Below are 25,694 nucleotides of genomic sequence, written 5' to 3'. Positions count from 1 at the left end.
ATACATTTAATTTCTTAATTGTCTCCTGACCAATATTTTCAGTGAAGTCAACATGAGAACATCATCAGAAAGGAATCTAAAACAGTACAATCCCTTTCATCAAATGCCATGAAGTGTTTATTATCTATACTGTGTGCAAGTACATCTGCACACAGTATAGATCTGACTGTCATCAGGATACAGATACACCACAGGATAGATAATAAAATTGTTTGAGTTACTTTGTCTCCAAATTCCTCATTAAACATTTCTTCTTTTATGGAGAAATCTTCTGTAAAACAGCAGAAATCTTCTGTGATGCATCTTATGTGATGTTGTTATGATCCAGGTTCAGAATTTACGGCAATGAATTGTTGACCCTTCTGGATCATCCTGAATATTGAAATATAGCTCATAGGGCTTACATGTGCTCAAAATTCTTCAACTAGTGTGAGATACTGCCAAAGCACCACTAACTCCTCTGCAGAGATTGCAAGAATTTTATCTTTCTTTACATTCATTGAGGGTAAATAAAGCTGCGTTACATTGCAAATAAGGAATTATTGTGACAAATCCATCAGCTGAATCCTTGGCTCACAGGCATAACTATATTCCAACAATTATATAAGCTGAGCTGCACTTATTTCTGTTGAAAAGTTAAAAATAAAAAATATATGCAAAAGAAAGTAGATAATAGAAATTTACTTTACACATACTCTTTTAAGTCAGTGTGAATGTGAATGTGCGATAGCAAATGGACTATGAATGTTTGTATCTTGGACTCTTAAATACATTACATTCATAAGTAAGTTGTGCCTGTGAGTTCTTGCTGTGCTAGTAAATTCTATAAGAATCTTTTGTTAAATTGTTTAAATTAGTCTATCAATTAAGTGCTGTCAAGTTTAGGTGCTGTTAAAACCTCTAAGCCTAAACTGTTGGCCAAGTCCTGGGTTCAGTTTGGCAAGGGAGTCCACTCTGAACCTTATGATACAACAGGAGAGCCTCCCTTATTCCTTTTGATCCTTACTCTTTCCCATCCTTACCCCTTTTTCTATCCCCAGACTCCACATATATCATTTTAGGTTGTTTTTTTGTTCAGATTGATTGATTTTAGTCTGACCATTTTAGTCTGATTTTTCTCTATGTGCTTTAACCATGTATAAGTAATAGAGTGAGCTTTGCCAATGAACTTTGTCATACTTTCCCTTTTATATTAAACCTGCTTCTGCTGATACCTTTGCCAGGGATTCTTTGAGCAACGTAAAATACTCATTCACAACAGTCTTAAAATCCCTCATGGTTTTTCAAAATAGAAGCTCTTTACAATGCAGCTATTAAAGCCTTTTCAAGGTTAATGAATGGAAGACTGAATATACATCCCAGTCCTGGTCCAAGATGCCAACTCAAGTTAACATTGTTAATCTCCTGTCAGTTTGCATCTACTAAAACATGAGGGTTAGTTTTGAAAGTAAGAATTCAGTTGTCTCCAAAACTGAGTAAATAACCCCAAATTGATGTTTGAATAATTCAGCAACTTTTTTTAAAGAACCTTATTAAATACTTCCAGATATAGAAAATCCTTATGTACCATAAATTTAAATTGCCTAAGAAAATTTGCAACAAAATATCATAAAACTCTTAAGAGAATCCTTCACCATTGTACCAACTTGTTGTTCAAGAGGATTTTGTTTGAGGAAGTTAGACGTAAGAACTTTTTATTTAATCATGAAAAATTTATTGCAATGTTAACTACAAAGAGCCCACTCCTACTCCATAACCATTAAAATGCAGGAAGTCACCTATTCAATAATGCAGAATTGTTGTGTATTAAAAATTTAAATCTATAAATATTAATAGAACACAGGTCAGTCTCTTAATGAACAGAGGTAGCTGTACACACAGCTATTGTTGTAAGCCTTAAGGGGTGTACATTAGTTATGACATAGAGAAAAACAGACATGTTAAAAAGCAGTTGTCCAAAAAAGGCAGTTTTGTTCCTTCTTTCAGATGAAAGACAAGGACAGTAAATCCTTTACTAATCCCAGTGTCTGTGCTTGTCCTTTGGGAAGGCAAAGTTCCTATTTCAATCTAACTAGTCAACGTGTTGGAGTCAGCTTTACAAGGGCATGGCATAAAGGTGTTTATAAACTAACAGTAGCCAAAGTCACCTTCTGCAGCCTTGCTCCTTTACACCACTTTGGCTGTATCAAGAGGTCAAAGATATGATATTGCTTTTCAAGGCACTGAAAACACCCGGACAACGTGTGCCGAATGTATCCAACATCAACAGAGTGATTGCCATGAGGAAAACTCCCAGGTTTTCACAGCCTAGATATTTATAACCCCCAGGAAAGGGGAAGCTGAGTGGGTTGTGAGAGAGCTTTCAGTATCAGCATAAAGCAAACTTGAAGTACTGGAAAGCTACCACTAGCTCGTCAGCAGTGAATCCTGTTAGATGTAGTCAGCTCTTGCAGGAGGATACTTGTGGCCCTTCCCAGCCTAAACCAAACTGACAGCCTCAACCACTCTCCAGCTCAGCCAGGGTAGTTAGTTAGCAACACAGGTTGAGTGGGGGCCTGCACGAAAAGTGCGGATGTGGCCTGACAGCAGAGCAGAGCTTGGGCAGCATGCACAGCACAGGTCTGTCCAGGTTGTGTCTGGAGAAACATGTTTGCTTCTTTACTTGCAGCTCTCAGCCACTCTAGGAAAACACTGGAGCCACGTTTTTTCATAGCCTTATCTGTGTTTGCCATACTGGTGACACTGTGTAATGCTGCAAATGCAGGAAGACACAGATGTCTGCTGCCTGCAGCTGAAGGGTGAGGTGTGGGTGGCTGGGTGTCCTCCCCAGCTCCTGGGGACAGGTCTGCTGTTTGAGAAATAGACAGAGAAATAGCAGTAGACAGACCACTGGTCTTTCCAAGGAGGGCATCTTTCATATTCTTATTTCCATCCCTTGCCTGATCCATGATATCCTTCCCCAGTTTTGTAAGAATACAAAATGCAAAAATGGAAGCATTTTTTTTTCTTACAGGCTGTCTGTTCTTCCTCCTGTCCCCCTTAGGTGGAGAAACTTAGGTAAGAAACTGCAGGCTAGAACATAGGAATATTTCTCCAACACACTACAGGGAAAGCTGATCATCTCACATGCATTGTTGTTTGGCACCACATCAGGAAAGCACATCTGTCCTCACCATTTCTCACAATGGCAGTGTTGAACACTCCACACTGCTCTGCAGGGTGCTCCTTCAGCCCTGCTCTCTGAGGGAGCACCTGAGGCCAGAGGACCCATGCCATGGCCTCTCTGCTTCAAAGCATGATTTAATATTAAGCTTAATTCAATTTTAGACTGATGACAGTCATAAATAGTATCACAAGACCAGTGGAATGAGGAAAATACAAACTTGGTGGAGACAACACTTCAGTTAATGAAACGTTTTGAATTAGAAATAGTGGCTTGAAATAGAATGTTTGTTAGGCAATCTGGGCCTGTTTAGAAATACTGTATTTAGTTGAGTCTGAAAGTGAAAAGCAATTTCCTAGCTGTGTGTTTGTCCTAAACTTCTTCATCTGCATTTCTAAGGGCTCTTGATATGCTACTTTGTTGAATGCTCCCTGCTTTTAATGATGTGACAGCTCTGCAAAAGATTGATGGTTGCTATTAATATATAGGAGAACATGCAGGTCCCATCTGTATATCTGAGTGTTTCAGAATAGAAATGGAATAGATTTGGCCACATAGAAACAGAATAGGCACTGCTGCAGCTAGTGACAGATCTCCATTCTCCTGAAATTTTGTCCCTCTTAGGATGACTATTTCTATCCCATTGTGACATTTATCCCATTTTTGATTCCAGTTTTTTGAACTCTGTAACACCAATACTAAACATGGCACATGAGTTGTTCTAACTTGGACCTTGGCAGGAGAAAGAATTCAGGATGTAGCAGTAGTTAATAATTTTGAAGTACAAGGTTAAGTAGTCTGAGGTTAGAGAGGAAGAGATCAGCAAAGCACTTCTTATTGATTTGAGATGAACAAGCCAACTGTATTCATTTGTAACCAGCATCTGTGCAATAAAAGATATAAAAACAACATAAAAACCAGTTCTTTTGTATGTTTTACCCTGGATTGCTCCCAGGACTTCTCAGTTTGTTCCACTTCGCTATTCATTTTCACACACTTGGGTCCATACCATCCCATGTAATGGTGCTTGATTAACACCACTGCCATTCTTTATTTCATCATCTCTTTAATTTACTAGGCTTTTTGTTCTTTCATCAAGTAATTGGATCCTGTCTTTTATTCTTGATTTACAGTATTATCTTCTAGAAACACTGAACCTGGTTGTTCCTCATTGTCTTTATTTTTTTTTCTTCCTTCTTCTCCTCTTCATGACACATTGTGGTTTTTGGATATTAATGTTTGTCATATGTCTATTGTTGGACAATTATAATTAATAAATCCAGCTTTATCATTCTGTGTGCACTCACAAAAAGAGTGTGGGCATAGAAGCAAGGAGGATGTGGCTTTCCATATATATATGGTGCTTTATGGACAGAAATTCCCCTATTTCTGGAAAGCAGACAGATATGCTTAGTGTTGGCTCCCTAGAGAGACTGAGAGTATTATCTGCAGAACCAAATTCCCTACTAGAAAAAACAGTGGGATTGCCCCAGGAAAAAATGCAACCTAGTGTCTGTGTGGTATTTCAAAAGTTCACATTTTTGCATTCTCAGCATTAGTCCTTTCAGAAGAATACAGAGCATCTAACAAATACCAGTCTATCAGTCTGTTGAGGCCAGTTGATGGCTTCAGTGATGAAAGTCTAAAACTCTTTTGTCTCTTATGGGAGCTTTTGCCTAATTGAACTATATTGTCCTTTAGCTAAAGGCAGTTTTATTAGTGCATGCCCACACCAAACCATCACCTAACACAAAGGAGAACATTGAGTAAAGAGATAGGCTCAGTCTCCAAATCTTTTAGACTTGTTAGTGATGGCCACTCATTGTATTGACAGTGTTGTGTGGCTTTTGCTTCTGAGGCAGCATGGCATCTCCTCAGTATCTGCCCTGTCTTTGCAGGGTAACAGGGCATAGCTAAACTATGCCTTGGGCTTAACGAGTTGTGTATTTCACTAGAAATCCTCATTTTAAAACATCTGGATTTACAGTGACAAAAAGAAGCAAAACCAAAAAATTACAATATAGGGTTATAAATACCAGGACATTTTATTTGGAAGACAAGAGAAGATGTGCTTACCTATGTGTCCTAGATACAGAGGCATAGATGCTGAAACTTTTGCATTTGAGCACGTATCACAGCAACAAAGTGGAAATTCTGTGTGAGGAATATCAGCAAGTTTACTGTATAATAGTTTTTATTTAAAATATATCTGCAGTCTTCCATAGCACTCACAGTGATTTACAGGATTCCATTTAAATGCTTTTTTCAATTTACACTATTTGCTGTAAGCATTGAAAGTTGACTGGAAACTATTAACACCTATTTATCAGAGTATTTTTTGCAGAAGTCAGATGGTAGCTAATGCTAATGCTTTTGGAAGAGATTTCTATCTATATACATAGCCATTCCTCAAGCAATATTCAGAGTTGATTCAAAAAACTAGAGAGAGAAGTGATTTCTTCTCTTTGTCATTTACCATGAACAAAAAAGTGAATTGCATAATATGCAGCTACCAAGGCTTATTTGACCAGCACTGGTTATAATAAATGAGAAGGGGAACAAAAAACTCAGGTTGCCATCCATCTGCAAAGGCATTTTTAAATGATTAAATATAAAGCCATTTAAACAATTTTGGCATTAGAAAAAAAATCCCAGGGAGACAAAAAAAAAAGGCAAAAGAAAAAAAAAAAAAGCAATGTAAAGCATGATAAAACTAGATTGTTCCTTCCCTTCAATATCTGAAAGTAACATTCTAGCCACAGATCTATACAGTCAGAGAGAGGTAAAACTTAAAAAAAAAAAAAACTCATGTAGATTCTCAAGTACATTTATTTTTTAATGCTTTTGACAAAGTGGTATTAGATTTCAGTAAGCCAAACATTACAGTTTTGTCATGTCATATATACAATAAAGTATTTGAGTTTTTCAAAATAATACTATCAATTTACAGTTGGAGAAAATTCTACCATTACATGCTGAATTGACTTAGCCTATGGATGTATACTCTTGCAACAATGCTGATGATCTTCAACTCAATAATCAGATAGATATTAGATCAGCAAATAGGGATCCATGTCCATGGAACATGCTCTGTGTATGTGTGTGTGTGTGTGTGTGTGTGTGTGTGTGTGTGTGCCATGCATGCACATCTTATATAATTTAGTTTCTTCAAAATGTAAATTAGTTGCTGTTATCACAGCCACTGTATCAGACTGCCTGGTTAAGGATCCAAGAGGTTTTCCATTGCAGAAATTATTTATATTTCTGTTTTCTCAGGGGGGAATCTAGACTGTGGTACACAATGGTACAAGCAGCTAAATTTTGTGCTGGCTTCCAGAACAGGCTCGGTCATGCCTTTACCAAGCAGGCGCTGCTTGTTCTAGAGTATAGCTGGAATATAGTCTGGTGTTTAGCTATGTGGGACTAACATCAAATTGTGCTTCCTGGGCTTACTGAAAACATACATGTAAGAAAGTTTAGTTCAACCTAATATGATACTGTGCTCATGCCCAGCTCTTCTCTCAGCCGTACAACTCATATCACAGTATGACAACTGTTAGTGTGGTCTGAATCTGTGCCACTACTGTAAATGCTTTGTTTTTCTGTGTATTGCAAAATTGTGTATTGAGAAATTTAAGGGATAATTGCATATTAGATGTTATGCCTGTCAATCATATAAATTTTATCTCAGCTCAGCTACAAATAAATTTAAAATTTTCTGCATTTTAACCATAGATTAAAATGTCACTGTGAACAATTCTACCATTGTCTCAATTAGATGAACCTAATCCTGTTAGTCAGTTAAATAACTCTCTTATTGTGTAAATAACAATTGGCATACATTAATTCAAATATTTAGGGAGGTATTACCATGAATAAAACCCCTTGGGAACACATCTCCCTGCTGTTGTGCTCACAATTCTTTAATTTCAATGACTTCTTATCTCAAAATTCAGGACAAAAGAGCTTGACTGAAGACATGTTAAGCTTCTAGAAAATCTAACCAATTTCAAAATGCTTAGAACTGGCCTTGCTAGTCGCCTCTAATATTGTCACAGATTCATAGAAAATCAGAGCAGGAAAGTCCTTCATGGGATCGTTTAGTCATTTAAAGAGAAGCAGAAGCTGTCACTGAGCTCAGTGACAGCAAATCACACATTAGGAAATATAGTTCCTGGTGCTGAAAAATTACTCATTATAAATAAGTTTTTAGAGGGGTTGCATTTTTTGTTCCACAGGAAGAGATATTTCTCATTTTTCATTATTTACACTTTCTGTACTACACAGTGGATGCAGTGTTTTTCCAGATGCCAGTTGCTTCCAGTCAAAACTACTTTTCCCTTCTAGCCAGCTGTAATCTTTCAGGATACCCCAGGGTCACAGCTGAGCTCTGCTTCTCAGAGCATTCTGTTAACCTACCCCAAGGATAGTCCTGTCTGTAAACATCCAATTTTGCTCATGTTTAGGATTGAGTGAGGAGCCCATCCACTTAACAGATGTGTTAATGAGGGAAAAAAAGTGAAACAATATTGACCAGTTGTCATGGTTTGACACTGGCCAAACGCCAGGCACCCACAAAAGCCTTTCACTCAGCCTCCCCTGTTACAGATGGGCAGAAAATTTAATGATGGGTTTACCAGTTGAGATGAGGATTGGGAGAAAACACTCCAAGGGGAAAACGGGCTCATCTTAGAGCTACAAAGTGAGTTTAGTACTAACAGAGTCAGAGGAGGAGAATGAGAATTAAAATAAGCCCTTAAAAACACCTTTTTTTCCCTTAACCCATCCCTCCTTACTGCAATAGCCTAGGGAGACAGGGCATGGGGGTTTGGTCAGTTCATCACCCAAGGTTTTCTTCTGCTGCTCTGGGAGAGGAGTCCTTGCCCTGTGAGACTGTGGGGTCCCTCCCACGGGAGGCAGCTCTCTGGGAACTTCTCTGGAGTAGGTCCAACCTCACAAGCAGCAGTCCTCCCAAAATGGGCTGCAGGTGGATCTCTGCATCCCCCATGGATCCCCACGGGCTGCAGGGGCGCAGCTGCCTCAGCAAGGCCTCACCACGGCCTGCAGAGGAATCGCGGCTCTGGAGCCTGGAGCACCTCCTGCCCCTCCTTCTCCACTGACCTTGGTGTCTCCATGTTGTTTCCATCACATGTTCTCACCTCCTCCTCTTCTCTGACTGGAATTAAAACTGTGCCACTACTTTTGTTTTGATTTCTTCTTAACTATGTCACCACAGAGGTGTTACCAGCCTCTCTAATTGGCCCAGCCTTGGCCAGCAGCATGTCCATCCTCAGAGCCATCAGGGATTGGCTCTGCTGGACATGGTGGAAGCTCCTAGCAGCTTCTCACAGAAGCCACCTCTGTGCCAATGCCCCCCCCCACTAAAACTCAGGCTGTGCTGAACCAAGACACCAATAAAAAAAATAATGGCAGCTTTGAGTGCTTAGTGATTCCTCTTGGGTTTTTTTCTGTGTAAGTTCTTCAGAGAACAAAAATTTTATTCTGTGCTGAATAATCTACCTTGGAGTTTAAACTTACCATAAAGCAGATTTGCTTTCAAGTGTATACTGTCACTCATTAGGGTCCCTCTTGCCATTCCACTAACATGTTTACCTGCCTCTGAAGTATCCTTGCAAACTCTCTTGAAGATTTTTGTTAAGCCTATACTCTGCTTATTGCATTGTTATTCCTTGCTCTAGGGTGCACCTGGTGCTTGTTGCTTTGAACTTCTTTGGCTTTGTAAAATTCTACCTATCCTTTCAGGCTGGGATAGAATCAAGCATTGAGACCATTCTATAGTGTGCTAGGACACCTTGTTCAGGTTTGCAGAAGTCTGTGAAAATCCATATTAATACATAATTTAGAAACTTCTGGTTGCTAATCCTTAGTCAAGGTGGTAAAGGGTTCCTTAATGGAACAGAAACCAGAAACTCCTCCATGGAAAAAGCTCTACTCAGAGTACAAAAGACATGATGTATGGCAGTGCTGCTCTCCTCTTATGAATTTTTTGCCCAGCATAAGTGGCAGTTCTTCTGCTTGTTCTGGATTTATTGCTAGCTGTGACTCCATCAGAACAGCTGTGCTGGTAGATGCTAATTGTACACTGGCTTCATGTTGTCAGGGTTTGATGGACATTGTACACCAAAGCCTCTTACGCCTCATTTTCCAGTCTGACTGAAGTCTCACAGCCAAGCCCAGATGGAATGGATTTTGTGTCCTCTGCATTAAATTTTAGAGTTTATCTGTAGAAACATTGGATGATGTGTGATTAACTGCCAGACTTTCATTTTGCTGCAAAGTTCACCTTGTATGTAAGAGTCCCTGCATTGCCATGAGGGATGTTGACTACCATTTAATTGCTATTTCTTCTAGCATCATTAGTTACACTTTCAGCTTACTCTTGTAATCAATCCCAGCTAATTCAGGAGTTTATCAGTACATGACATCTGCCTTAAGGAAATGTACAGAAAACATTACTCTGTCTTTTTTTATTATTATTGTTATTACCTAAATGCTAAATATGCATTGTTTGGTGATATCTCAGAAAAGCCATATACAAATTTTGGCTACAGTAATGGTCAGAGGGCTGGAGTACCTCTCCTATGCCTGGAGGAAGGAGGGCTCTAGGGAGACCTCACTGCAGCCCTCCAGTGTACTTCCCTAAAGGGGAACTACAAAAAAGCTGGAAAGGGACTTTTCACAAGGACATGAAGTGATAGAATGAGGAGGAATGGCTTTAAACTGAAAAGGGGCAAATTTAGATTAGCTATCAGAAAGAAATTTTACTGTGAGGGTGGTGAGGCAGTGGCACAGGTTGCCCAGAGAAATTGTGGGTGCCCCCTCCCTGGATCTGTTCAAGGCAAGGTTGGATGGGGCTTTGAGCAACATGGTCTAGTGGGAGGCATCCCCTGCACATGGCAGGGAGCTTGGAAATGAGATGATTTTTAAGGTTCCTTCCATCCCAAACCATTTTATGATTCTATGATTCTAATTTACTGTTTCAGAGTTGTATAGCACTGAGGACAAAAATGTATATTTGGCTTGTGATAAATCTTTTGGCATAGTCACCCAGAGCTCATAGATTTTTGGCTCATGCTACATTTGTTGACATTGTTCCTGGCTTCTAAATAATTTACTTTAGTTCACAAAAAAAAGCCTCATTTGAAGTATATAGTTGAGTGAAAATATAACTATGTGCAGTTAGAGCCTGTTAACTGATCACATTCCTTTGGGAAAGGATAACTAGCATTTTATCACTAAAATTTTTAAGGAAATACCTGAGTAAGCATTTAGCAGTAGAAAAATGCCACTTTCATTAGTGCATGGAGTGAAAGGATTTGGGAGGTTTGGGTTATTTATAGAGAGGGGCAAGCCAGGTGCTGCTGCATATAATGGTTGCCTGGTAACACATCTAGGATTACAAGATAGCAGGGTCATTGATGTAGGCCTATTTCATCAGTAAAAGAGAAAAGAAAGGAAAAAACCCCAAACCCACACCAGCAAACTGTTCCTTGCCAAGTAGTGTTTTCCAGTGCTTTGTGAGCAATTCAGTAATGCCAAGCTTTCAGAAATAAACACTCTAGAAATGAAAGATCACAATAGAGGCTTGTTAGTCATTGCTTTTGTTGTATCAATAAGAAACCCAGTTTTGCCTTTGGGCTTGGATAAGATTTATTTTCATTTGCCTTGCATGTCAGTTTACAAATACTCAAAAAGCTTTACATGACTCTCTGCATGCTGTTCTACTTTAATAAATATTTGTTGATATTTTGATTGTAATATCTTTGAAGCTGATCCTAAGAGGATAACTGGTACTGAAAGCAAAATTATTTAATAAGATCACTCATGTATTCAGCTATTACCTCTCATCATTAAGAGTGGCAGATTAGGCTCTGCATAGCTGTAGATGGGCGAGCTTTTGTACACGGGTACTTAAAGCTATATTTAGGTAGTCAGTTGCTGAAAAAATACCCTAGCTTGCATAGTCATTGAGCACTTACAATGAACATTGTTTGTCATGGGAATTTTTGATCCTCATAATGCCTTGGTTTGGGCAGCATTCAACAATTTTGGCATCAAAATATGATTGAAATTGTTGGTTAGCAAATATAGTTGTCACTGCCATATTTATTTTTCCATTTTTTTGCCTCTGAATATGCCCTACCTTTCTGCCAAAAACACTTCTCCAGCCAAGCTGGGAACAGCTACAGAAGTTACTTTGCAAGTGGCTTCTCAGAGGCACAAACTCTTCCTTTGAAGTCTTTCAGCTTTCCAAAAATCTTTTATTCCAGTCAGGCCTGGGAACTCATCCTACATCATAATTTGTTTCATGTTTCTTTAAAGCTCTGGTGTAAACAGAAATCAATAATGATTGATGATGAGACCCACTGGCTCTTGAGTTTCTTGTGCAGTAATATTAATATTCCTGGGTTTTGGATATATGGACTCAGCCTGTGACCTCTGCTAAAGCACAGCACATGAATCATAAAAGGACCTTGTCATAGATTTGGCAGGGGGAGGGAGGGACTCTCTTTTGCTGCCTTCTGGACTCTTTTCATAAGGAATCAAGGGACAGTCAAACTGGGCAGTATTATCCTCCAGAGCAACTTACTCAACTTACTCAAGTAGCCAGAAGACTCAGCCTGAAAAAGAAGGATATTTTGTACCAGGCACAGGCCCTGCAATTCTCATCTTAGGAAGGTGTAGGAGTGTGTGTGAAGAGCCATATTTTTGTTTCCTGATCCATTCTCTTGTTCAATGGTTGTGTATTCATAGAATCATTTACGTTGGTAAAGACCTCCAAGATCATCAAACACCATCATGTGAACTAAACCATAGCACCAAGTGCCATGTCCCGTCACTTCTTGAACACCTTCAGGAATAGTGACTCCAACACTTCCCTGGGCAGTCCATTCCAATGTGTGGCTACTGTTTCAGGAAGAAATTCTTCCTAATGCTGAACCTGAACTTCCCCTGGCACAGCTTGAGGCCGTTTCCTCTTGTCCTGTCACTGGTTGCCTAGAGAAGAGACCAACCCCTACCTGGCTACAACCACCTCTCAAGGTAGCAGGAGAGAGTGATAAGGGCTCTCCTGAGCCTCCTTACTTCCAGGCTAAAAAACCTCAGTTCCCTCAGCTCCTCAAAGGATTTCTGTTCCAGACCTTTCACCAGCTCCATTGCCCTTCTGTGGACACACTCCAGCATATCAATGTCTTTCTTGAAGTCAGAGGCCTAAGTACAATCACTGCTCTGGTTCTGCTGGCCACCCTATTTTTTAATACAATCCAGGATGCCATTTGCCTTCTTGGCCACCTGGACACATGCTGGCTCATGCTCAACCTCTGTCAACCAGGTCCTGTTCTGTCACAGTCAAGACAGCCACCATACACAGAGTAACAGCATACAACTTCAGAGGCCCTCGAGCATGCAGAGCAACACCAAACCACATCAAAAGGCCTCAAGGTTCTGCACTTTATTTCTCTTCAGTGCACTTTATTGCCCTTCATCTGACATGCATTGCACCTGAGTGCCCTCTGCACCCTTTGGTGATTGGTCAGTGCACCTCGGCACTGCATGTCTCATCACCTTCAATACTGGTCACCTGCCCTGCACAGCTGTAGCCCATTAGGGATGAGGCTCAATCACAGCCCCACTCCCAATTATCACAAAATGTGTGCCTGCACTTTTCCCCCAGGCAGCTTTCCAGGTGCTGCCCTCAGCCTGTAGTGCTGCTGGGGATTGTTGTGACCTGATGAAGTCCTTCAGGTCTACATCTCGTACTGTTGGCCTCAGCCCATGGATCCAGCCTGTCCAGATCCCTCTGCAGAGCCTTTCTGCCCTCCAACAGATTAAGACTCCCACCCAACTTGGTGTCATCTGCAAACTGACTGAGGGTGCACTTGATCCCATCATCCAGATCATTGATAATGACATTAAACAGGAGTGGCCCCAATACTGAGCCTTTGGGAACCCCAATAGTGACCAACCACCAACTGGATGAAGCTCCTTTCACCACTCTGGGCCCAGCCTCCAGGTAGTTTTTAACCCATCAAAGAGTGCACCTGACCAAGCTGTGGGTTTCCAACTGCTCTGGGAGAATACTGTGGGACCCAGTATCAAAGGCTTTACTGAAGTCCAGGTAAACAACACCCCCAGTCTTTCCCTCATCCACTAGGCAGGTCACCAAATGATAAAAGGGTATCAGGTGGGTCAAACAGCACCTTCCTTTCCAGGGTTCCTTGAGTCCACTGGAAGATTTTTATATCAGTACTTTGCCATGTCTGCTAGGAACAATTTCAACATCATATATGGAATCTGTAAGTACCAATTCTTGTGAAAAGGAAAAGAAATAAAATAGGAGAATCACGGATTTTGATTTGAGCTATTTTCTAACATGCCATTCTTCCTTCTCTTTAAGTGGTGACCTGCATTCTCCCTGAGAAGCAGAACTAACTCTTACTCACCCTTTCTTCACAAGACAAAAATTCATCCCCTTATACCACTCATGTTTGTGCCATGTTTTGATCAATATGAAATTGCAGGTTTTGATTGACCATATTTTACCAGTATGAATTGGTAAATAGGAAAAATCTATGTTCTTTATAAAAATTGAGTAATTAAACCATTGCTTCATCCTGGTATTGTCATTCCATCAGTCCAAATTTTCTCTATTGGAAAATTTGTAGTTTGTCGTTTTGGTTTCTGCTAACAAAAGTCTTTACTTTTTAAATTTGCTTTGTTGATTTTTTTCTAACCAGCGTTCTTGTTCACAATATATTTTCATAATTAAAATAAATAGAAGAATCTCTTCCCTGCCTTCCATTTCCACAGAAAATAAAAATAAAAAGAAAGTTTTTCTCTTGAGTATTCCAATTCTTTTAATTACTGTCTCAAATTTGATTTAGGGGGGTTTTTGTTGTTGTTGTTATTTTCATGCTCAAAGTAATTTTGCTTGCCGGCAATTAGAGATAGGTGTTGTGCAATAAACACTGGGAGAAACCTCAGCAAAATTGTTTCCATGGTGTTTAGTCAGATCTGCAAAACTGTTGCTTAGTGAGGAAAATAAGACAAGAGTACTCAAAAGCAGAAAAACAGGGGTCACTTGAAGTTCTGCATTTCAAACTGGCCACATCTTCCATCCAGCCTGCTGGGATGGTGTGCCACAGCATGGATGGGGTATTTCACCAAAGTGAATTTGTTCAAAATTCTCAGTCTGAATGACAGATTATTATATTATTCTGTTTCCTTTTTACTTTGTTATTTATGAAGAATAAAATATGCTGAAAGCATGATTTATGAAGAAGTAGATCTAAAGAACTCCCTCCATCAAAGCATACCTTTCTTCTCTCAGCTTACTGTGGCATGCAGCAGGATTTCATGCCTGAAAAAGCATCCCTGAGCCTCTTTGGTACTGATCCAAAGCTGCAGAGTCACCCAGAAGCTGGAGGCTGGGTACTGCTTGTCCTGGAGCTGCAGCTCAGGGGGTCACAGAAGAAACTAGTGAAATGTGTGGCAATTCCTTAAAGCTAGAAATACTATTTCTTGCTTCTCCTACTCAAGGGAAGAAAGTAAGAGGGAAGTCTCTCTGCAGAGTAATCTGTATGCAGAGCAGTTTCATTTATACAACTGTATGAGAATTAAAATTTTGGGTTTTTTGAACCTGTAACTTGGACATCAAGCCGTACTTCTATAGAGTAACTTTGTATTTAGGAGTTCCCACAAAACAAAGTGGAATATCCTTCAGAAATTAAGCCAGAACTTTTCCTCTCAAAAAAAAAAAAAAACCCAAAACAAAAAACCCAAACAAACAAACAAACCTCACAAAGATAAGAGAAAGCAAAATATGACAGATAAGCGGCTTTCCCCACATTTGTGTGGGGCCATATGATACCTGATCACTGATTCCATCTGGGAGCTTTCAAAGTCCGTGGCTCACCCTTTTCCCCACGTCCCTTGCAGCTCTTGCTCACAGAGAGACAAATCCCTGCACCATGCCTATGGGCCAGTGGAGTCAAAGGACAGGGGATGGATAGCTCAATTCTCTTCTGTCCCATGCTCCAGTGGGAATAAAAGACTGGTTTTGTGGTTTGCAGCAAAGGGCTGCTTACGGGCACACTTGTTTCGGCCTGTTTATTCACTGTGGCTAAGCAGAGCACCTCCAGCAGCACTGCCCAAAGTGTTACACAGTCCTGGACCTCCCCAGGCTCTTCCCCATGTAGCTGTGGTTTTATCTATTGCATTACACTTCCCATTATCAGTCCCTGTTAACTCCATCTTCTGTATATACAGTCTTTCATTTCACTGTCAAGCTAGTAAAATCCATCTTTTATGTGTTAAGCCAACTTTTGTCCACAAAGCACTCCATTAAACCCATCAAATCCATTTTGGTCTTATTTCTGCCATCAGTTCTGCCCCATTTTGTGCCAGCTCAGACCAATAACTAAATTATTAAAGCTTGGAGCCCTACTCAGATAATATGGGCACTCTCTGAGCAGCATAGGACAAAGGTTAACAGCAGAATGAGCAGTGGAAAATGAAGCACAGAAGGGATGTAGTATAAAGATGTTTTGTAGCCAGTCCTAGCATTAATGTACTTACTATATTTTCCATGTCATTTATAGCATCTTCCTCCCAGTTAATTTTGTAATCTAAATCTGAGGATTCAGGCTGGGGAGGAGAATTGCTCTTCTGGAAAAGGGGAGGCTATTTTAAATATTTGATAATTGAAGTAGAAAGAGGGAATATGTAGAGGGAAGGCTTGAAAATTTGGTCCGGGGAAACAAATGTTTTTAATTTTTCTTTTCTTGCACTATAAAATGAGTGCAAAATGAACAAGATTAAGCAGTATTAGTTTAGAATTATCCCAAAGTTCTACCAAATGCAGCTGAGTTTGTTTTTGGGAGAAGCTTCATTTTCCATTGAAGAATTATATGATACTAGAAAATAGGAACTAAAGCCTCGATTTGCTCCTCCTATATTGCAGAGTTAAGTGTCAAGGTACCATACTAGAGCAAGAAAAGCACCTTTCAGCAACTGGTGCCTTTCCAGTTCATGGTATCCAGAGTAGGGATCCTAACGCCCCCATGCCTTCTCCAAGATCTCTGGTATTTGATTTACTCCCCTGATGTGAGGAGTGTGACCGTCTGTACAGTAAGAATTCACCCCATCCTGACCTTTGTGCTAAGCGGGGAAAAAACAAACAAGAATGAGCTGAGTGAAATAAGCATTGAGGGGTTTCTTTTAATGGGCAATTGTGAGGGCAAAATGAAGTGGTTTGGAAGAAATAAGCAGGTTTTAGGGAGAGAGGATAAAAAGGAAACCAGGCCTGTGAGTTTCTTGTAGAGTTTGTCACCTAGTCACTCTGTATGGAATGCTGGCAGAGACACGACTCAGGGGTAGGAAATAGTTGTATGCCAGTATTGGAAAGCTCATGGAGGATGCAAGATCTAGCTCGAATATAAAAGATCAGCTCTGTGTAAAAAAGCAGCAGATAACCTTTCATGATTATCTGTCAGTTCCCTGCCACCATTGGTCTGCATGGTCCAAGTTTGGTTCCTTCACCCTCTTCACTTCCGGGAATCCCCCAAAATAGGCAGCTATTGCATAAGGAAATCCTAATGGGGACTTTTGTATGTCATACTTAATGCTTCTCTGCATGGTGCTTACTACTTTAGGGACAATGATTAAGTGTATACCAGAAGGCAAAATGCACCTTCTTTATAAAAAAATTCTGGTTTCCTTATGAGACTGTATTTAATATTTATAGATTGTCATATTGTTTTATTTGTTTACAAAATATATTTCTCCTCCACAATCTGTGTGAGAAGCATGAAAAAGAGAAGCACACTTATTTGTAAGATTAAATTCCTTTTATCTTCCTCGTCACAAATCTTCACTTGGATAAGATAATATAGGTTAGGAAGTCTCTGGAAAGCATAGAGTTCCAGTTCTCAACTTTCTTAGTGCAGAATTCTGAGTCTCTTTCTAATCTTTCTTATTACTCCCATCTCTACCCTTAGAATAACTATATTTTGAGATAGGCTAACCTGGGGACAGTATTGCTAGAGCAGTAGACATAGCTCGATTTATAATGGGCTTGCAATCTGTTTTTTTTCATACCGGCCTTTTGTAGACTAATAGTTACTTTCAGATTCTCATCTCTGTTATGCAGTGATCCTTAGAGAGCTGTGATTAGTAATTTATGACTGCATCCAGAGTTATTGTTTCATTGAATTTCTCATTGCCACCTCACTACACTGCCCAATATTAGCCGATGTTTGGCCTGGGTTTTCTTGACCTATATAATTTTGCTATCTTGCTGTTTATCACCCTCCCCAGAGCTCCTACACATAGACAACCATACAAACCTCATGAATATATTTGTTGTATCTTAGTAGTCACCTTTTTTAGACAGTTTTAGTCTATATCAACAAATTACCTCTCACCTTGATCCTTCTGTATTTCATTATCAATGTGAGGAATATTATGAAAGGCAGTTTCAAAATCTAAATAAATAACGTAAATTAATTTTCCTTCCCTTATAAATATTTTCCTGGCTTTTTGAAAGACTGTTAAATATGTAAGAGGACATGATCTCCCTTCTAGCATATCTGCCCTTACTGAGCCATGTGGTCATGAAGCTTCAAGGGACATATGTTCTCTCCATAACCAATTCACAAAGTACAAATTCATAGAATCATAGAAAGACTTCAGTTGGAAGGAACCTTAAAAATCATGTAGTTCCAACCCCCCACCATGGGCAGGGATGTCACCCACTAGATCAGGTGGAATTATTCTAATAGAAATATGTATTTATGAGGCACTAACATTGTATTTGAATAAGAATAAATGCTTTTGAAAATTTAATGCTTTTGATTTATTTCTCATTAGAAAGCAGCATAAAATATAGGCATTGTGGAAGCTTACTGCATTCAGAAGATAAGTTTCCCCTCTGCGAGTCATTTGTGCAGTCATTAAAAGGGGTGCCACATGGTGTTGTGATGATCTTTTAGAACAAGATAGTCATGAGGGAGAATTCTGTGCTACTAATTCTTTCAGTTACAGCAACCTTGTAAGAAAAACACTTTTAACATTTAGCAAAGATTTTCTTTGGGACCCCTCAGTTGTTACATGGGCCTTTTATTTTTCATCACTTACTGAAGAACATGTTAAAGCACAATGGCAAGCATAAAACGCCTGACACTCTCTGCTTTAATGTTGATTTAGAAAAAGTTTCATTAATGACTATAAACCATTGGTTTGAACAGTCTTAAAGACTGGCAGAATGGATTGTCAGACTAAACAAAAATCAAATTGCCAAGTAGGAAACTAAAACATTAGATCACATTTTGCCTAGAGTTTGCGTCTATAATACTGGGCCATTTTTATAAGGAGAAACAAATGCCCATATTCTTTGTTTAACTGGTCAAAATGTGTCACCCCAGTATGCTGATCTCTACAGATCCCTGCTGGGTTCTTGACCAATTAAAAATTTTCCACATTTTGAATTGCCAGAACATCTTATTACTAAGAGCTCTACTCCATCTCATTCTAAGCAATGAATAATTTTTCTGCACATTGTTTCCTTTTCCTTCAAATGAGACAAGCTTTCCTAAGCTTTGGAAAAGTCCTAGAGGACCCAGAGTGAAACACAGAGTCTTTGGGAGGATGATTCAACCCATCTTGAGATAAGCATGATGACAGATACTGTGCATTGCCTTTGGGAAGCACCTCTCTTCTCACTGACTGTTGAAAGTAAAAACATCTACGTTTTGCAGGGCTGCACAGATACCTGAGCTTGGTCTGAAAACCAGCAGCATCATGGCCATTCATTCCACCCTCATGGGACAGTCATTCTGAAAATGCACCAATGTGTCTGACCCCACAATCTCAGTTTGCACCTCGCTCGACATTGCATATTCAGCACAGCCTGGAGAATTTCCTATGGCAATACACTGCAAAGGCTCAGGCACGTGTCAGGTGCAGATGGCAAATCCATGCTCAGAAGCAGACAGGAATGTGACTGTATTTTGTCTTTTTGAAACTACCTACAGAAACATGAGGGTGTCACATAAATGCTGAGATGATAAGGTAATGCTAGAAAGCCTAAAGAGAACCTTCTAACTTTATTAAAATGGAATTAAAGAGAGAATAAAATTTTTCTAGCAATTTAAGGATTTCGAGGTTTTAACTGATTATATAGACATTTTTAAAATGTGTGGCTTCATTTCCCTCTTTTATTATTGAAATCCTTTCCATTACAATGTGTAGATTTTCTTTGTGTATATAGAAAGACAATTTAAATCAACTTTCATTTTTCATTCTAACAGAGAAAACCAGATTTGCACGGTGGAACGACACTAGAAAAAAATCTAGTAAAGAATATGACTTTTACTGAGCTAAAACTGCTACTTAATTATCAATTCTATTGTCATAATGGATTTCTTGACAGAATTAGGTGCAACAAAAGTGGAACTTCTCTAATCTATGTCCATGTGCCATTTTACTCAATCACAACGTGCTTGCCTGGAGCACAGGTTAGCTGTTTGCTCAAGCTGATCATGATACTGCATTTATTCTAAACATGACTAATTCTTTTAACCAGATGGCTGCACATATAGCTCTTTTTCATTTTTTTTTTCCAGTATTTGTTTCCTGGGACTCTTGTTTATATTTATTATGGGATTTTATCACCATATGTCCATTTTTTATACCTTTTAATTACTTAGACTTGGTACACAATATTTTCTTTTTGAATGACTCCACAAAGCAGTGAAATAACCAAATTGTTACAATTCATGGCCATTTTCATACACTAATGTCTTTTTTCATAATCTATTTAAAAGTAATTCTGGTACCTTATTCAACTAGTGCTGCATCCTCTGAGAAATTCCAGAGATATTCTCAGAAAACACAAAAGGTTTGTCCATTCATTAAGCAAAATATTAATGAGACTTTCTCCATCTATCACATTCCTGATTTTAGATATGCAATTCTCATCATCAGTTGGCAAAAGTAAGTGATCTTGTTCCAATACAGAAAATACCATAATTCTCCTTTATAATGGAAAACTGTGTGAATGAACACTAGATTTTGAAAATAATTTTGGTGACTGCACAAATGTGTTCCCAGTTTGGGACTCTATTTTCAACTCAGATATTTAAATTTACTTATGTGAATAATGTCACACAAACTTTATTTTTTTTAATTTAAACATACTGCATGTAGAATGTTTCACTAAGAAGACTAGAGCCAGTACTATTGTCTGTACACAATAGTACTGGCTCTAGTCTGTGATCTGAATAGGAGTTACAAATAATTGCTGAGTTAATCTACAATAGAAAGAAAATATTTTTAACATATGTAACCAGTTTCTTCAGGAAAAAAAAGTGCAGCTCTTATTGTAATTGACTATTCCTGGTTAAGTAGCCTGAACTGAACCTAGATGTTTTTGATCCAAGATATCTTCCTAGGTGTTGCAAGTCATTACTGCAAGGAGGCCTCTCTGTCTCTGAGTCTTTAGTTGAGGCCTCCTCCCATGAACAGAATGTTGCCACTCATCAATGCTCTCATCACCTCCAAGCTGCCAGTATGAACATCAGATACATCTACATTATTTTTCTTGGTTCAGGCAATTTTATTTGTGCTGATTTGAAAAAAAAATAAAACTGTTTCCCCTTCAGAGTGGAAAGCTCTTAAAACTTTCCCTTAATTTTTTGCTATAAAAGTAATACCCACCAAAAAGTCAAAATGTATTGTGCTTATGTAAAAGCTGTTAAATATTAAACACAGCTTAAATAAAGTCTTCAGATTTCTAAAAGACTTTATCTGAAGAGCTTCTTAGAGGAAAAAACACATGGATGCACTAAAAACTAATTCATATTGGCGATGGAGTCACAAAGAGGAAACAAAATTTCTCTCTTATAGTCAAAGAATGATACTTTTCTACTCATTAAATCAGAAAGCTGTCATCTTGCCAAGCAGTATAGTTCTGTGGTCCAAATACCAGGTTCTAAAACTAAATACAAACAGATTGTGGGACACATTCTGGACAGCTTATTCTCAGATAGCCTGTAATGTGATGTGCCTTTCAACTGACTGGTGGACTCAAGTTGTCCCCCCAGAGGCTTGGGAGATGGTCACTGGCCCCAGGGCAAGAAAAAAAGTGTCTCTGGGTGACAGAGCCATGGCAAAAAGGGAGGAACTGTAGCCCACAGAGATAGTAATGGGATGAGTAGAGAGACCTGGGTCACCCATAGCCCAAGCCCTGCTGTGGCAGACAGAAACACTTTAGGGATGAGAATGAGTTGGCTGTAACTCAAACCATACTGGGATCGCAGCAGCCAAGCAGAGAAGCAAGAATTTGCCTGTGAGGATATGATAGATGGAACAGATTTGCTTATACACAATTTTATTTCTGTTCTGCCTTATTTAGTTATGCTTAGTATTCTCTCTTTCAAAGGCTTCTTATTTTAGTTTATGTTTTAATAAAATCTGGCTTTGAGATGAAAGAGCTTTTTGGTCTTCAGGTCTCCACCATAAGGCCAGGATCTCAGAGACATACATCTCAGAGATTCACCTGCCTCTCCTCTCACTCCACTGCACACACATCCTTTGCTTAACAGTGTGCAGCATTTGAATTTATCATAATTGACTGCAAATTAGTACTTACATCCTGTGAAAATGCCAGGGTTTCAAAATTTGTGCTGTTAGGCAGAAGAAACATTGACACTTTTTTTACACAGCTTCCCATTCTTTTTGTATCGTCATTCCAAGCTAAACAACACTTCTTGACATTTTCATGTAGTGGGTTCACTATGAGTTTAAGTGAAGCCTTTAGTTTCATCTTCCTCTAATTTACTGTGGATTTTGAGCTGCTGCACTGACTCCTGAAGAGCTGGTCTTTGTGCCTCCACTCTACTTTATCTCAACTGTAATAGTAAGATTTTAAAGTGACACTTAACTGTCTCAGTCTTGTGTAATGCAGCCCCATATTAATTATTTAATCACCCAGTGGTAAGCTGAAACATTTCAACATCTGCTTTTGGGTTTGAATTTGTCATTTCATTGGGTTTTAGTTTTGAAAAACTCCCAATAAAGTCGATATGTAATTATTGAATTTGTAAAGTATTTTGTTACAAACATGGGAATGTTATTAGATAACTTATTAAGTCCATGCATTTCAAAATCGACACTATTAGTTTCAGTAGCCTTCTAAAACCAGAGATCTACTTCAATTTCTGGAAAAACTGCTGGTTTTGGACTCCAACCCCCTGCTTCTCTGTTGGAGTTCTCCCACCTTATCTCCTCCTTCACAGCATTTCCTCTCTTCCCCACTAGGTTTGTGTGGCTGTTTCTACTTACTCCACAAGTACCACAAATATGAATTCTTGAGAACTGGGCAGGGTCATCCAGAAAGGCTCTTTGGTACTGTGGGAAAGGCACAGATAATTGTGGGTCATCACATTTTGTTACTTGTTTATTTATTTGGAGGTTGAGATCCTGATTATGTAGTCTGAATTGATTCAAAGTGAGCTAAAGGTCAAACTTATTTTGGCCAGGCAGTTGGGATGATTTGTAATTCATGTTTCTCCAGTTTTAGGTAGGGTCAAATACTTAAAGGAGATATGGCTGGGATGTTAACAGGTTCCTAACCTAAAGTACATGAGAATATTTTTATTATCCATTCTTTTCCCTTCCCTTCCCTTCCCTTCCCTTCCCTTCCCTTCCCTTCCCTTCCCTTCATTTTATTTTTTAAAATGAAGAACATACAGGAAAGGTAAGTGAGAACATCCTATTTCCTCATGCACCACAGACAGAGAATCATAACTTTTATAACTTTGTGTGTGTACACAGACAGACATACCTATATATATCCATCCTAAACCTATTATGAATTATTAGCAGAGGATTTAATAACTATTCCATGAGTACCATTCTGAATATTCTGAAAACTATTAAATAATGCATTTTTACACTGATATTATGTCAAGTAGTCATAGTATTTTTAGCATGTTTTGTTCTAAGTGTCTATAACCTATAACCACTATATAATGAAATTATTATTTGTGTATAAAGTTTTGTGCATACTATGTTGCCTGCAATAACTGTGCTTAATTCTGAGGAAAGGCAAACAAATAATTTTAAAATATTTGTCTATAATATTTTGTTTCAATGCATTGACAATTTGACTTTAGACTTTTGATGTTATCTTTTGCTTTCACGATACCAAGTCATGAAAGACTCCAATTTATTGAATATAAAACTATTTTCTTGGAACCTCTGTTAACAAGGTCTCAGACTGAAAAATTTTCATTATGTCTACGGAGAAGAAATAGTATTTTTCAGAATGTGCTGGTCTGGCAACTATTCTAATGCATAAAGTGCCTTTAAGTGGACAGGCACTTCAATTTAAATAATATCTATCTGCAATGTGACAGGCTTGAAGGAACTGGATTACTTGTCTAGTAGTCTAATTTGAAACCCCAGAGGTAATCAGTGAAATCCACAGGAAACAAAGCTTAATTTGACTATGTGACCTTGTGCGTTAATCTAGATTAGTTTTTTGATGGTCTCCAAAACCCTTATCAGTTTAACAGCTGCCCTGTAATAAGCTCCCAGTAAACAAATCTTCTTCCTCCATCTACCGATTTTTTATTTTGAAGAAGGCAAAAATTGGTGACATACAGAATGAAAACTAAAAAACAGTGAAGCAAATATACAACTAGATAGAAAATAGCAAACTGTCACACTACCCAGACCCCTTATTCTGTTTTGATTGCAACTCCTAACTTCTGGATACATCTAATTTAAATGCAAAATAAAACTGCAGAGCTATACTATGTATTGCTAGTTTACAACTATTTTCACAGTTTTACATGAAGATTTTCTTCATATTTCTTATTTGAAAGAAATAGATCTGTTTTCTTGCAAACAAGTTTGGTTTGGTTGGTTTTATGTTATGTTCTTTACCTGATCTAATGGTAAGGATTTTAATGTACCTAATCTTCACTTGATTTATTCATCTCCTTGATTGGTTTAACAGTAATCACACATGCAGATCTTCCTAGGATGTGCTTTCTCTTTTTTTTTTTTTTTTTTTTTTAATGAACTTGGAGTCCTGTGTGCTGAAGACTTATCAGTAAGGTCTGTATTCAATTACAGGACTTTGTGTTTCACTTCCCTGTTTGAGTTGGGTGATTCCATCCAGAAGGTTATTTAACTGGTCCATTATCTTGCAAAAGAGTGTTTCCAAATAACTTTCTTCATTTCTTATCTATAATTTGCTTTCTCATGGCCTTTTCTGACTGCTTCAAAATTTTCTTGTTCGAATTCTCATGGTCTGACTCTTCCTTCAGCATAAGAACAGGAAAACCTGGACAATACAACTAAGTATTTTGAAGTTCACAGAATTGTAGACCCTGGTTTTTCTTTCCCCCAAGCTTGACTTTCGTATACCTCCCCATGTCATTACTTCAGCAAACTTTTCTTTGGACATTTTTCAGAGCCAGCATCCTGTGGGTGATATGGGGTTTTGTGGTTCTTTAATGCCGTTTCTCTTATCCTGTTTCTTATCCTATTTCTCCACCCTGGAAGACTTCCAGTACAGCTCTGCCTCTAGCAATGCAGTTGTCAAGATGTTTAAAGAGTAGAGAAGTTACTTTTTAGCTCTTTACACTTTTAAATGAGGCTATCTTTCTTGTACTTTTTTGTAGAATTTTTGAAATACAAGGAAACTTTTCCAGCATCTGGAAATCATTACGCAAAGGGGTAAATGCTACAGCAGCCTCTGCACCATGAGCAGGTTGTCTGTATGCCAGTGAAAGGTGTGGGGACACAAAAATGCTAACTGCTGGGCATAAATCTCTGTGCTTCAGGAACTATAGTATTAGAAGTTCTTGAACTTCCAGACCTTCTGATAGCAGCAAATAAAGACTTTGGCACTACTTCTAATATCCAACTGTGAGAAGGGGCAATTCTTAGGAGTTCAAAAGAAAATATATGCATATGGGTGGGATGGGTATGTTTCATGGTATAGAACCATCTTGTCTACTGAGCACCTGGGAAAGCCTTACAGAACTGCAGCTGGACAAAATCCTCAGGGAGGACAGGGCAGTGGGGTCTGACCATCCCATCTGACAACCTCAGCAACTGCAACCTAACCCTTTCATGGTAGAAGTCACCCTGAAATGGGCATGAGAGGGGAGAGCCTGAAATGCAGCCTTTTTGGCAATATGCAGGTAGCAACTAGGATTTGCATGGAGGGCAAGGAGGGGAGACTTTATGGAGAGACATTGTATTTGGGAAGTGAGCTTTAGGAACCTCTGGCACAAACCACCACAGATGGTCCAGAGAACATCTGCTGTTCTACCCAGGGAGGGATGAAGGCCACTGTAAATTTTCTTGGTCCATAAGATTTTTGCATTCCTTCAGAGGAAAAAAAGGATCTTTATGGACCACTGTAAACATACATCTGATTCAACCAGATTTACCTGTGAACAGAGAAAAGGAGACAGCAAAGACAGGTGATAAG

At 38.8% G+C, this 25,694-nt stretch overlaps 1 protein-coding gene across 3 annotated transcripts in view; it reads left to right on the top strand.

Annotated features, from left to right (window-relative positions):
• MEI4 (meiotic double-stranded break formation protein 4) overlaps nucleotides 1-25,694 on the top strand; it is a 132,801-nt gene that overhangs the window by 3,797 nt on the left and 103,310 nt on the right. The window lies entirely within an intron of this gene.

This window comes from Agelaius tricolor, unplaced genomic scaffold (assembly GCF_023055355.1).
Source record: "Agelaius tricolor isolate 1412-34295 unplaced genomic scaffold, bAgeTri1.0.p SCAF_1, whole genome shotgun sequence".
NCBI lineage: Eukaryota > Metazoa > Chordata > Aves > Passeriformes > Icteridae > Agelaius > Agelaius tricolor.
This window is presented reverse-complemented; position numbering and strand designations above follow the sequence as displayed.